Source organism: Pelophylax lessonae (assembly GCF_965119305.1).
Source record: "Pelophylax lessonae genome assembly, chromosome: 4".
Classification (NCBI taxonomy): domain Eukaryota; kingdom Metazoa; phylum Chordata; class Amphibia; order Anura; family Ranidae; genus Pelophylax; species Pelophylax lessonae.
In genome coordinates this window covers 255,020,409-255,036,074 of record NC_138771.1, presented here as the reverse complement: position 1 = coordinate 255,036,074, position 15,666 = coordinate 255,020,409, and positions in this window count along the sequence as shown.

The following is a 15,666-nucleotide window of genomic DNA, read 5'->3' as shown; positions in this document are numbered from 1 at the left end:
ATGTGGACATAGCCTAAAGTTCACCGGTCACCAGAGACTGCCATCAGTACCGCCGTGCACCATTGCCCGTCACCTGTCACCCATCAGTGACCATCGCCCGTCACCTGTCACCCCATCAATCACCGTCACCTGTCACCCCATCAGTCATCGTCATCTGTCACCCTATCAATCATCGTCACTTGTCACCCCATCAGTGATCGTCACTTGTCACCCATCAATCATTGTCACTTGTCACCCTGTCAGTGATTGTCATCTGTCACCCCATCAATCATCGTCACCTGTCACCTCATCAGTCATCGTCACCTGTCACCCCATCAGTCATCGTCACGTGTCACCCCATCAGTCATCGTCACCTGTCACCCCATCAGTCATCGTCACCTGTCACCCCATCAGTCATTGTCACCTGTTTGCCATATACATGCAACCACTTACCGACCGCCTAACGACTATGCGTCGGCCATTAAAAGCTAAATACTGGGATAGCTGCCATAACCCCGGTATTTTTTGAACCGGTGGGCGGTCGGCTTTCAGATAAGGGTGGTCGCAGTGGCGGATTCGCCGCGGAATTACCCTTACGGTGCAGGGGAAGAGGTGCCCCCCCCCTACTGCCGCGTCCCAGACGTTTTCCCAGCTTACAGGACCCGCCGGCAGCGGGGTAAACTACCCGGTCCCGGATCCTCAGAGACAGGAAGTCGAGTGAGGGCAAGATGGCCCTCACTTGACTCTATGGTCTTGGAGGACCGGAGCTACGTCAAAAGACGTTGCCTAGCAACCGGTTTAAAGGGCCGCTTTTTTTCTTCCTACTTTTTCAACAATTTTTTTTTTTTTCTTTTTTAGTGTAGTTGTGAGGTCTTTTTCACCCCAGATCTCACAAGAGGACCTGTCATGCCTATTTCTATTACAAGGGATGTTTACATTCCTTGTAATAGGAATAAAAATGATCAAAACATTTTTTTTTAAAACTGTGTAAAAATAAAAAAATAATAAATAAAATAAATAGGAAAAAAAAATTAAAGCGTCCTGTCCCCGTTAGCTCGCGCGCAGAAGCAAACGCATACGCAAGTCCCGCCCACATATGTAAATGGTGTTCAAACCATACATGTGAGGTATCTCCGCGATCGTTAGAGCGAGAGCAATAATTTGAGCCCTAGACCTCCTCTGTAGCTCTAAGCTGGTAACCTGGAGAAATTTTTAAAATGTTGCCTATGGGGATTTTTAAGTACCAATGTTTGGCGCCATTCTGTGAGCATGCACAATTTTGAAGCATGACATGTTGGGTATCTAATTACTCGGCGTAACATTATCTTTCACATTATGGAAAAAATTGGGCTAAATTTACTGTTTTCTTATTTTTTAGTTCAAAAAAGTGAATTTTTTTCAAAAAAATTGCATTTGGAAGACTGCTGCGCAAATATGGTGTAATAAAAAATATTGCAACGATCTCCATTCTATTCTCTAGGGTCTCTGCTAAAAAAAATATATATAATGTTTGGGGGTTCTAAGTAGTTTTCTAGCAAAAAAAGATTTTAGCTTGTAAACACCAAGTGTCAAAAATAGGTCCCAGTCTTAAAGCGGAGTTCCACCCTGGATTTTTTTTTTTTTTTTTTAATACCCCCGGGACAGTCAGGGCTAGTGCATTCCACAATGGCTAGCCTCTGATCTGTCCCGGGTTGCACTTACCTGTTAGGACAAATACTTACCTTGCAAACGTCTTGTCCAGCGCTGCCATCTCAGATGTGGGCAGCTTGAAGCCAGCGCGTCCTCTTCGGCGTCTTCTTCCGCCTTCTTTGGTCCCACGATGCTCTGCGCCGGCCCCAACGTCACTTCCGGGTCGCGCGCGTCATCCCTCCACAGCTTCTGGGCATGCCCAGAAGCTGTTTAGAAGGGGATGACGCGCGCGACCCGGAACTGACGTCGGGGCCGGTGCAGGCGCAATGATTCCTGGGAGCTATGACGTCCAGCTCCCAGGAATCATTGCAGAGCCAGGAAGTGACGACGGGCCGCGGCCGAGGAAGGAGGAAGAAGGAAGTAAGGTAAGTATATTTTCTTCGCTACGAGGTAAGTAAAAAAAAAAAAAATATGCGATTATCCATTTCTTTTTCAGGTGACCCGGAGCGAGAAGATGGAGGTAAGTATAAAAATAGGGTGGAACTCCACTTTAAAGTGGATAAATGGACAACTTTGTGAAAAGGGCTACTTGGATGTTAGGCCTCTGTATGTGGCTAGGCTGTGTAAAAGTGTTACACATGTGGTATCGCCATATTCAGGAGGAATAGCGGAATGTATTTTGGGGTGCAATTTTTGCTATGTACATGCTATGTGTTAGAAATATTGCATAAATTGACAGCTTTGTGTAAATAAAATGCGTTTTCATTTTCTTTCCACATTTTCCAAAAACTTGTGGAAAAAAATGACATATTCAAAAGATTCATTATGCCTCAAAAATTATACGTTGGGCTGTTTGCTTTCCAAAATGGGGTCATTTTATGGGGGTTTCCATTGTCCTGGAGCTCCAGGGCCTTCAAAAGTGCGATAGGTTGTCAGGAAATTATATGTGTAATTTGTGCTTCTAGAATGCCGGACGGTGCTACTTGGATGTTAGGCCTCTGTATGTGGCCAGGCTGTGAAAAAGTCTCACACGTGGTATCGACATACTCAGGAGGAGTAGTAGAATGTGTTTTTGGGTGTAGTTGCTGTTAATACGTCAATTTGTAAAAAAAAAAAGAAAAAAAATATCTTCATTTTGCAAAGAGTTGTGGGAAAAAATTACAACTTCAAAAAACTCACAATGCCCCTTATTAAATACCTTGGAATGTCTACTTTCCAAAAAGGGGTCATTTGGGGGGTATTTGTACTTTCCTGACTTTTTAGTGTCTCAAGAAATGAGATAGGCCTTCAGTACATCAGGTGTGGTCAAGTGTGATCAATTTTCAATGATTAGCACCATAACTTGTGGACTCTATAACTTTCACAAAGACCAAATAATATATACTTATTTGGGTTATTTTTACCAAAGATAAGTAGCAGTATAAATTTTGGCCAAAATTTGTGAAGAAAAATTACTCATTTGCTAAATTTTATGACAGAAACAAAGAAAAATGCGTTTTTTCACATCATTTTCAGTTTTTTTATTTATAGCACAAAAAATAAAAAACCCAGTAGTGATTAAATACCATCAAAAGAAAGCTCTATTTGTGTGAAAAAAAGGACACAAATTTTTTATAGGTACAGTGTTGCATGACTGAGTAATTGTCATTCAAAGTGTGAGAGCGCTGAAAGCTGAAAATCAGTCTGGGCAGGAAGGGGGTGAAAGTGCACTGTAGGCAAGTGGTTAAACAAATTCTTCTACATAAGTTGTACCTGCTTATCTGCGGCTCTCATCCTCTACAGCTGAAGTCGGCAACTCATCCCTCGTGCTCTACCTGTCGATCGCGGCTATCTGACAGGTAGATCGTGACCCTGACAAGCCACCTGCTCCTGATTACGCCTGCCACCTTTCAGATCAGAGCAGCAATCTTCAGTACAGGGAGGCAGACATGCCAAGTAAGGGGTGGGGCTGGATAGGAATGAGAGAGACAGCCAATTTGTGAGGAATGGGAGTCCCTGCCCAGCCTGCAAGAGCTGCGTCTATGTTATCGTGGTCATAAGGGAGTCTGATAGGACAATTGCTGAAAAACAAACCAGTAACTGAAGGCTGGATATGGGTGACGCTTATTAACACAGAAGAGGGTCAGGGCCAGGAGGCTGTAATGGCAGGTCCTCCATGATGAGCTACTAGTGTTATTTAAGGCTGCTGGCTACAATTCAGATGCATTATAGTGGTATCTGCCTGAGATGAGGAAACAATTAATGGCAGGGGCTGTAGATACAAATAGGCAGCTGCTTGTTACATACAGTGCCTTGCAAAAGTATTCAGCCCCCTTGAACTTTTCGACCTTTTGCCACATTTCAGGCTTCAAACATAAAGATATAAAACTGTCATTTTTTGTGAAGAATCAACAACAAGTGGGACACAATCATGAAGTGGAAACAAAATTTATTGGATATTTCAAACTTTGTTAACAAATAAAAACTGAAAAATTGGGCGTGCAAAATTATTCAGCCTCCTTAAGTTAATACTTTGTAGCGCCACCTTTTGCTGCGATTACAGCCGTAAGTCGCTTGGGGTATGTCTCTATCAGTTTTGCACAACGAGAGACTGAAATTTTTGCCCATTCCTCCTTGCAAAACAGCTCGAGCTCAGTGAGGTTGGATGGAGAGCGTTTGTAAACAGCAGTTTTCAGTTCTTTCCACAGATTCTCGATTGGATTCAGGTCTGGACTTTGACTTGGCCATTCTAACACCTGGATATGTTTATTTGGGAACCATTCCATTGTAGATTTTGCTTTAGGTTTTGGATCATTGTCTTGTTGGAAGACAAATCTCCGTCCCGGTCTCAGGTCTTTTGCAGACTCCATCAGGTTTTCTTCCAGAATTGTCCTGTATTTGGCTCCATCCGTCTTCCCATTAATTTTAACCATCTTCCCTGTCCCTGCTGAAGAAAAGCAGGCCCAAACCATGATGCTGCCACCACCATGTTTGACAGTGGGGATGGTGTGTTCAGCTGTGTTGCTTTTACGTCAAACATAACGTTTTGCATTGTTGCCAAAAAGTTCGATTTTGGTTTCATCTGACCAGAGCACCTTCTTCCACATGTTTGGTGTGACTCCCAGGTGGCTTGTGGCAAACTTTAAACAACACTTTTTATAGATATCTTTAAGAAATGGCTTTCTTCTTGCCACTCTTCCATAAAGACAGATTTGTGCAGTATACGACTGATTGTTGTCCTATGGACAGAGTCTCCCACCTCAACTGTAGATCTCTGCAGTTCATTAAGAGAGATCACGGGCCTCTTGGCTGCATCTCTGATCAGTCTTCTCCTCTTTACACTACTCTGCATCCTACTCACTTCTGTACACTGCCCTAAATCCTACTGACCCGTTTGGTGGGATTTGGCAGGTCTAAACCAATATGAGGATGAGAGCATAATCCCACGAGGAACTCAGAGTAAAAAAGATCCCTTCCACTATCTACTCTGTATTATTTTTTTAAGGAATGGAATGTCATTTTTTCCAAATGTTCATTTGAACTTATGAAGTTAATTATACCCTATGGAGGAGTCAACTTTAGAATCTGCAACTACAGAGGCAAAAACATGTAGAGCTTCCTTTGACAAGTTTGTACAATTGCCGGTTCACGAAGAGTTAAATAAAAAACTGGATTCCATTACTGATCTAGAAAACTCTATAAATGAATTCAAAAATCCAAATATCTCAGAGACGTGAAAAAATACCACATGGATGTGGTTTATAAATGGGGGCGGTGGGATCAGGATATATTCCACACTGCGTTCAATTTTCAAAAAACAGAAATAAAAAGGTGGAAACACAGACGTGATGCATCCCATAAAAGTGTCAGTTTCAGCTCACCTGATACATTGGATTCTCCATCTGAAATATCGGATGCTGGGGAGCGGAGTTTATTCCAGATTCAAGAAGCTCAGTAAGCTCTGTTTTTGCACGGGATGATGGTGCCAGTGAAACGTCAAAAATTGATCCACCCCTAAGTTACTTCAAGCATCCACAGTCAGCAAAAGACAGAAGAAAAAAGACACAGAGGGGACAGGCGAAAGAAGTACAAATATACCACATTAGTAAGAAGAAATGACCATAGACAATCAGATTTCACCGGCTACCAACATTGTCAATCTGTCAGATTTTCCTCTTACTGATTCTGATCTTTCCTTGCTTTCAAGGGGCCTATCTTTTGCCCCAACTTTTCACTTCAATGTCTTTTCTACCCTTCTCGATGTCAATAAATCCATTAGAAATCTATTATTAAAAAAACATTTCCTTAATGACAGTGAGGATGGTAGCAGCGATACAGATGCTACACTAGAATTTAGGCAAGATGAGGGGGTGCTTACATATAGCTCTGATAGCAATATTTTCACTTCTTTTCAGGATTTATCCACAAGATTGACTTTGGATCAGCTTTTATTCAGAATTTTCACATGGAATGCATGTGAGGAGTAGTAATGTGGAAAAAGGAGATAAATAAATAAAAGGAGATACATTTTTACCCTGTCCATGCGAGAGGTTTAGCAGTTAAAGCATTTCAAGAAACAATTGAAAGAGAACTCCATGTTTTGAAAACACATACTGGCAATCCCCATAGACCGAACCTGAGTAGGGAAGAGTTCAATGCCATTAAACATTTGCAAGAGAATAATCATTTGGTCATTAGAGAGGCTGATAAAGGTGGTGCAGTGGTGGTGTTCAGCACTGAACAATATCTCACTGAAACTTTGAGACAAGTGATGCAAATATATATTGACTTCTTAGATAAAATTCCACAAAAACCTTCAAAATGTCTTTGTTTAGTCTCATTAATGAAGGTCAGCAAATGGGACTTTTGAATGTGAAGACCACTGAATTTGTAAAGGTAAACAACCCCATCACTGCTGCTTTCCATCATTTGCCTAAATTAAACAAATCCCAAGTCCCTATACAGGGGTGTCCCATTATGGCTGGCATTGGCTCTCTCTTAGAGCCCCTTGGCGAGTGGGTTACATCCATGACACAGGACATGTCTTACATGAACTCCAAAATGCAAAGTGGACGGATGATTTAGTCTGGATAACTTTGGATGTCACTGCATTGTATTTCTCCATACCCCACTCACTGGCATTGAAAGTTGTAAAATATCACCTCCAGAAGTATAGTTCGTATACATTAGAACTTCAGGACTATCTTCTAAGATGCATAGATTTTCTTTTGACCCACAACTTTTTTCTTTCTGACAATACCTATTACTTGCAATTGTGTGGTGCATCGATGGATGCCAAATTTGCTCCTTCCCTGGCAAATATTTATATGGGTTGGTGGGAGGAATTTTATATTTTTTTCCATCTTACTCCATTTCATAGCAATTTATTTTGGTATAGCAGATTCATTGATGACCTGCTTATCATTTGGGTTAAGGATAACGCTACTTTTGACATCACACCATTTTTGCACTATGCAAATGCCAATGATCTTAATTTAAAGTTTACTGGCAATTGTCACAGAGTCATAGATTTCCTTGATGTCACCTTGGAAGGTGATCCCTTTGCCCAAACTGCTTCCACTAAAACTTTTCATAAACCCACCACTGGTAACACCACTTTACTAGCCAGTAGTTTTCATCCAGTGCAGACTATTAATTCCATCGCAGTAGGTGTGTTTACTAGAGCCAGAAGAAACTGCTCCATGGAGGTTTCTTTCAATAATGAATGCCAAGTAATTAACAGGTTTGAATCCAGAGGTTATCCTCCGTGGTCTATCCAGAGAGGTTGCAGCTACCAAACAGCGAGCTGATTTATTATCCAACGCTCATACTGTTAGATCCAAACCTACCAATTTGAGGAGACACAAGAACTCCAAACAGCCTGTCACCTTTGTCACGTCATACTCAGGTGAATATCATCAAATCACTAACATCATAAAGCAGAACCTCCCTATTCTGAATTCTGATAAAACCTTCTATAAATGTTTTATCCAATGGTGTTTGTTTGCTCTTTGCGCACCTACACTTAGGTCCCTTTTATCTCTATTTAGTCTTGTACCTCTTGATAATAAACAGAAGAAAAAAACTTGGTTATCCTATCCAGGTTCCTATAAATGTGGACTCAAGACTTGTAGATATTGCCGCACACATACTGTATCCAAGATTTTTGTTTCTGCCAACACGAAGGAAGAGTTCAAAATACAGGAATACATCAACTGTGGTACAGATTATGTTGTTTATCTAATCCAATGCACTGCGTGTAGTTTGCAGTACGTTGGTTGTACGATTCGTCCCTTTGTTCCTGCATAGCAGAACACTACTGTAATAGTATAAATGAAAATGCTAAAAACATCTCCACCATATCCAAACACTTCAGGGATGTGCATAAAGGAAATGTGAGTTCTTTCAGCTTTAATGGTGTTGCGAGAGTATTGCTAGATACCGTAGATTATTAGAGTGCAAGGTTTATTGGATTTTCAGATTAGACCCGCATCCCTCTTGGCCTTAACCATAGGTGGGATGTGGATTTGTACCTGAAATTATATGTATGTATATATATATATATATATATATATATATATATATATATATATATATATACACACATATACACACACACACACACACAAATACAGTATCTTACAAAAGTACACCCCTAACATTTTTGTAACTATTTTAGTATATCTTATCATGTGTCAACATTGTCAACGCTGAAGGAATGACACTTTGCTACAATGTACACAAGTGAGTGAACAGCTTGTATAACAGTGTAAATTTGCTACTCCCTCAAAGTAACTCAACACACAGCCATTATTGTTTAAACTGCTGGCAACAGGGAGCCTGTCAATGGCTCCCCCGCCTCCATGGGCTATTGAGCGGCCCACCCTAGGAACGCCGCCCCCCTCTTCACCCTCGAGCCGCCGGCGTGAGAAGAAGCTCGGTGGAGAACCGTAGCGACCCGCTCCGGACCAGGAGAGAGCTGCCACTGGTGTGGCCGGATCCCGCCGGAGGTCAGAGGTGGAGATCGGGCAGGACGTGCTAATGCGCGAGTGAGCAGCGTGGCTGCCAGAGAGGGAAGCTGACTCCGACAGAAGACCGCAGCGGAGACACGGAGGACAGCCAAGACGCATTGTTTGAGATCTGGCAGCCAACCTGGTCTACCTGGAGGGAAGCGGAGCGGGACTGCCACCTAGAAGCTCTAGAGAAAGTCTGTACACACCGACGAAGGAGTGGTGAGAGGGCGAAAGCCCCCCCCCCTTTTTTTTTTTTTGTGTTATTTTCTGTTCCTCTATTCCATACTTGCCCCACACCACCCTCCTCACTATACACCCTGGACAATGTATATGAACTTGGACACTTGCATTGATATACGAACTTGGACATCAAAAATGAATAATGAATGAAGCATTAACTGCATAGTACATATTAAAGGGTGGGAAAGGCTAGATAAGATTGGAAGGTATGCAGCAGGGAGATTTTACACAACCCCCCCAGAAGTAAGCTATAAGTCTGGACTGCCTAAATGGTCTTAAATAAATATATCGCCTGCTGGTTTACTGTATGTATAACTGAAAAACTGCTCACCTATGAAGTATCGCCATACTATCATCAACATTAGGTGTAAAACTTTTAAAAATTAATTGAGAAGAAGGTGTGCTGAAAAAGTATATGTTTCTAACAGAGGCAAGGACTGGATGGGATAAGGTGAAATAGAGGTATACCTCACACTGTCGTCCTAAACATATCGAATCCCCTATACTTTATTAAAGAAGAAAACATCTAAGAACCCAACCATATGGGGGGACTTTGACTCTTTATAGCTTGTCAATTAGACCAATACAGTGGCCTGTGTTGTGGCTATCTTTTCCGCATCTTGCTGTGCTCTATCAGAGGTGACCCTGAATTTTCTCTGGTCTACAAGCTTTTCTAGTGTATATAAAGACTTGCCCTATGTTATAAAGGTTATTGTACAAAGAAAGGCAAAAAAAAAAAAAAAAAACACCATACAAATAGAGGCTCAGAGGTCTGGACTGGATATAACCATATAACCAGGGAGCCCTTGCAAGGTTGCAAGGTTGAACTTAACTGGAGTATCCGTATTTCCTTTTCGTATTTTCTCTCTCTTTTTTATCACCCTTAATATCTCATTTTTTTTGAGAGATTGAAAAAAAAAAACAAAAATGAAAAATAAACCGGAAAAAGAAGTGGCAGGGAAGCCTGCAAAAACAACAGCAAGTCCAGGGTAAATTAAAATATACATGACGCCAGAAGGGAAAGGACAAAACGCACAGCCAGAGAAACAACCAGTCGTCAGACCAAAAAAAATTAAGAACCAAAAACCATCAGGAGGAAGTGGAGAAGAAAGTTTGGAGGTATCAAGAGAAAGTGCTCTAACAATAGGAGATGGAGACATGAGCAAAGAAGATGATCTGAGTGGAAAAGACACCCCCCCATCAAAATCGGAAATGCGTGAAATGTTCGCCAACCTTGAGAAATCCATCAAAACTGAAATGGCTACCTTGTATGGGGACTTGGGGCATATACTGGTAAGGGTAGAAGAAACAGAAGAGAAGGTGGAGCTTCATGGGAAAATGTTAAAAAACTTAAAAGAACAGATGAGGAAAATGCAATTGGATCAGAGAAATATGCTATACAAAATGGAAGATCAGGAGAACAGAAATCGAAGAAAAAAACTTACGAATAAGAGGAATACCAGAAAAAGGCCAAGCTGAGAACCTAGGAGAAATCCTGGAAAGTATACTCAATCCTCTACTGGGAAGAGCGATCACAGACAAAATTGAATTTGAAAGAATACATAGACTACGCAAACCACCTAATATTCCAAAAGAGAAAACAAGGGATGTGATTGCAAGATTCCACAAGTATGAGACAAGGGCCCAGGTCTGGGAGAAAATGAGAGATAGACCCGTATTAAAATACGATGGAGAGGATATTCAGATCTTTCCAGACCTAGCACAAGAAACGATCAACAGAAAACGTATCCTGAGACCATTGGTAGAAGCATTAAAGGGAAATAATATACAGTACTTCTGGAACCACCCAGCGGGTTTAGGAGTAAGGAGAGATGGGAAGACAATATTACTAAGGTTTCCAGAAGAAACTCAAGAATTTTGTGAATCAGTAAATATACCATTAATAGATATCCCGGGTTGGACAAAACAGGAGTCTCTAGAAGAGGAAACAGAGGAAGAAGAATCGGCCCAATGGAAACAGAAGAAAAAGCTGAAATAACTGAAAAAGAAAGTAAGAAGAAGATGAGGAAGAACTCTGGGGGGACTTGAGGGACCTGGGGGGCGGATGGGGGGAGACGGTCGGTGGGGGCGGGGAAGAAGGGGAGGAGTAAAATAAGAATGTAAAATAGATGGCTCCATGGGAATCAGCAGGCATGTACTATCGGACCTAGTAATAGGAAAGATAGACGGGGAATGCGACCATTGGCAGAGCTCGACCTCGGCTACAAGTCGATTGGAAAGGGAGGGAGGAAAATTGACAAATCTGGCGGAGGGATGGGGGTTAGCCAGGCCCCCACAAAGGAGGGGGAGGGTGGGGGGAAGAGAGGGAGGGAGGGAGGGAGGGTAGGGGCGGGAGGAGGAGAGGGAGGGTAAGAGGGAAAAATAAATCAAAAGGTTCAATTATCTCCTACGAGGAAGTTCTAGAATTAAGGGAGTATATACCCGCATATTTCTCTGCCCATTTTAAAGTCCTGATGAGCAATAAAGAAAAGAGCTATAAGAATGAAGGTTAATAAATCAGAAATGGTAGTAGTTAATATATTGTCTTACAATGTACGAGGTTTAAATTCACCAGATAAAAGGAAGAAAATTTTAAATGAAATCAGTTATTTGAAAGCAGACCTAACATTCCTACAAGAGACTCATATATCCCACGCATCCAACATTAGGCTTTACTCTAAGAACCATCCTACTTGGTACTACGCGGACTCGCCCGGGAGGAAGTCCAAGGGAGTTGCCATTGGCATCGCCAAGGACCTTGGATTCACTCTTGAGTCGAGACTAGTAGACCCAGAGGGAAGATACCTCTTTTTAAGAGGTAAAATTGGAGATGAAGAGCTGACTCTAGTAAATATATATAGTCCTAACGAGAGACAAGTAGACTTTCTAGGAAGGGTTCTGGGAAAATTAATGGAGTTTAAAAAAGGGGGAGCGATATTGGCAGGTGATCTCAATCTATGCCTCGACCCTAAAATAGACACTACATCAAAAATCCTACGAAATAATAGAATACAGACAGGGAAAATAAAAGAAAAATTGTTTACAAATCAATTGGCAGATATCTGGAGAATTCTCCACCCAAAAGATAGAGATTTCACGTGCTATTCAAGTGTACATGGAACATACTCGAGATTAGATTACATCCTACACGAACATAGATGGATTGAAAGGGTAAGTGAGGCAGAGATTTGGGATAAGGACCTGGTCCGACCACACGGTTAAGATGAAAATAGTGAAAGAGCGGCCTGGGATGGATGCGTGGAAGATAAATGAAGAGTTGTTAAGAGATAAAAAATGGGAACAAGAAATAGCGAAAGAGTTAGAATTCTACTTTCAAATAAATGACACGAATGAAGCACCGAAAGATATGGTATGGGAAGCTCATAAAGCTTATATAAGAGGTATACTCATCTCAAAAGGGGCCCAAAGGAAAAAAGAAAGAATTAAAGACAAGGTTAGGTTAATGACAGAACTACACCAACTAGAGCAAAAACACAAAAATACCCAAGATACATCAGTAAATAACCTACTAGAGGTAAAACGGGAAGAACTGAAAGATTTGTTAGAACAGGAAATCAGACAGGAAATGAAAAGATGTATAAAAGAAAAATATATTGAAAGCAACAAGGTGGGAAAAAATTTGGCAAGAATCTTAAAAAAGAAGAAAGGGAGAAATTTTATAGAGAAAATAAAGAATAAAAATGGGAAAATAATTCAAACAACGACAGGAATAGCCAAGGAATTTCTAAATTATTATGCCAATCTCTATGCAGTAAAAAAAGGGGATAAACAGGAGAATGAAACAGATAGGAGAGAGAAAATCAAAAAATATCTTATAGATGCTGGGTTGACAAAAATAGACGAGGATAAATTAGCATTTTTAGAAAGACCGATCTCAGAGCAAGAAATAGAGAGAGCTATTAAAGAAACGAGTTCAGGTAAAAGTCCAGGACCTGATGGGTTAACTATAAATTATTATAAAAAATATAAGGAAATTCTAATTCCAAGATTTAAAGAATATATAAACGTTATAGGTACCCAGTATGAGCTGAGTAAAGATGCACTATCTGCTTCAATTACAGTAATACGCAAGGAGGGGAAAGATCCGCTATTATGTTCTAGTTTTAGACCCATCTACCTCCTCAACGTTGATACTAAATTATTTACAAAAATACTGGCTACCAGGATGAAGAACCTAATGAGGGAATGGATACATAATGATCAAGTAGGATTCATCCCGGGGAGACAAGGAACGGGATAATGGGATAAAGACCTTACTCCTGATTAGCCAAATGACAAAAAGTAGATCACCCAGTGTACTCCTGTCAATAGATGCTGAAAAAGCATTTGACAGAGTAGACTGGGAGTTCATGATAAATACCTTAGAGGAGTTGGGAATAAAATCTAGAATGTTGGCCTGGATTAAAACATTGTATAACCAACCAACTGCAAAAGTAGAGATTAATGGAGTTTTGTCAGACCCCTTCAAAATGTATAATGGAACAAGACAAGGATGTCCCCTGTCACCGATGTTATTTGTTCTATCCTTAGAACCCCTTTTGGCAACCATTAGGAATAGTCCAGACATTAGGGGAGTAAGGATGGAACAAGAGGAGTACAAGGTCTCTACCTTTGCAGATGATATTCTGATTTATGTAAGTAATCCCAGGACCACATTACCAAATAGAATAAAAATAATGAAACAGTATGGAGAGTTATCCAATTTAAAAATCAATAAAAAAAAAAAATCAGAAATATTAAATATCAATATCCCCAAACTAGAAGAAGAGAGGCTAAAAAATGGCTAAAAAATGCATTCCAGTTCAACTGGAGAAAAGATGAGATTAAATATCTAGGGATTAAATTAACCCCAACCCCAGAAAAACTCTATAGAATTAATTTCATACAACTCTTAAATGAAATAAGAGTAGAATTGAATAGAGTATCTCCAATAATTTTTTCCTGGATAGGGAGAATAAACATGATAAAAATGATAATATTGCCTAAAATTTTATATAAATTCCAGATGATTCCAATTCTAATACCGCAAGCGTTCTTTAACCACTTTACGACCGGCGCACGACGATCTACGTCGGCACTCAGCCCCGGCCAGGCAAACTGACGTAGGCCTACGTCAGCACTATTTGCCGGCCCCGTGCGCGCTCCCGCGCGTCCCCGCCGCCGCCGATGACTCGATTGGGTTCAGAACCGATCAGTCATCAGGTCCAGGCCAATCATTTCTGGTCTGGACCTGTTGATCGGTCCTGCCCAATCAGATCATCCTCTAAGCCTGTGAAATGTAAACACAGGCTTAGAGGAGATGTGCCCTCCCCCCACAACGGTCTTTTTGGATCCAGCGTGAGAGGAGAGCACGTCTTACTGCGAGTATTGCACCAAGCACACCCACACACAGGTAGATAGGCACATTTCACCCCCGATCGCCCCCCCAATTAACCCCTACAGCACCTGACACAACACACACTATATACAGCATATAGCAGTTACCTATATACCTGTATAAGTGTGATTTGTGAACAGGTGTAGCACTTGCGACCCCCCCTTTTCCACTCAAATTACCCCCCACCCCCCCTAATAAAGATTTAACCCACTGATCTCCCCTGACCCCCCCCTGATCACCGCCGTTAACCACTACACCCTCTGTCACATCAGCACTAATACAAACGCAATATACGGTGTTATTGTATTTTTGTATTAGTGTCATTGTGATCAGAATTAGCGCAGGCGACTAAGTTTCTGTCCCAAGAAGGTTTAGGGTCCCCGCCACCCGCCCAATAAAGATTTAAGCCCCTGACCCCCCCCTGATCACCCCTACACCCCCTGTCATAACACACACCGTATACAGTATATAGCATTTTGCTATATACCCGTATAAGTGTGATTTGTGGTCAGGTCTAGCGCTTGCGACCCCCCTTTTTCCACTTGAATTACCCGCCACCCCCCCCTAATAAAGATTTAAGCCCCTGATCCCCCCTGATCCCCTCCTGATCACCGGTAGTTAACCCCTACACCCTCTGTCACATCAGCACTAATACAAACGTAATATACTGTGTTTTTGTATATTTGGATTAGTGTCATTGTGATCAGAATTAGCGCAGGCGACTAAGTTTGTGTCCCAAGGAGGTTTAGGGTCCCCGCCACCCGCCCAATAAAGATTTAATCCCCTGATCCCCTCCTGATCACCCCTACACCCCCTGCCACAACGCACACTGTATATAGTATATAGCATTTTCTATATACCCGTATAAGTGTGACTTGTGACCAGGTTTAGCGCTTGCCACCGTTCCTTTTATCCTTAGGATACCCGCCAGTCCCTTCCAATAAAGATTTAAACCCCTGATCCCCCCCTGATCACATCCCGTTAACCCCTACACCCTCTGTCACATTAGCACTAATACACACATAATATACTGTTTTTACTGTATTTTGTATTGAGGTTGCGTTAGCTAGCTAGTTTCTTTCCCAAAGGAGGTTTAGGGTCCCCGCCACCCCCCCCCCCCAGATCCCCGGCGCATAGTTTAGAAGTAACCCCTTGATTGCCACACACGCACGCACGCACGCACATACACTTCCATTTCTAGTATAGTGTTTGAACAGATCAATATCTGATCTGATCAGAACTATACTAGCGCCCCCATAGTTTAGGGTTCCCAAAACGCGGTGTTTGCACGATCAGTACTGATTCCGGCCAGCACCTGCGTTTAACCCTTTCACCCAGGCAAGTGTAGTAATCAATAGATTACTGTCACTTGCAAAAAAACACAAGACACAAAACCGCTGTGTTAGCAGAGTCAGGCCTGATCCCTGC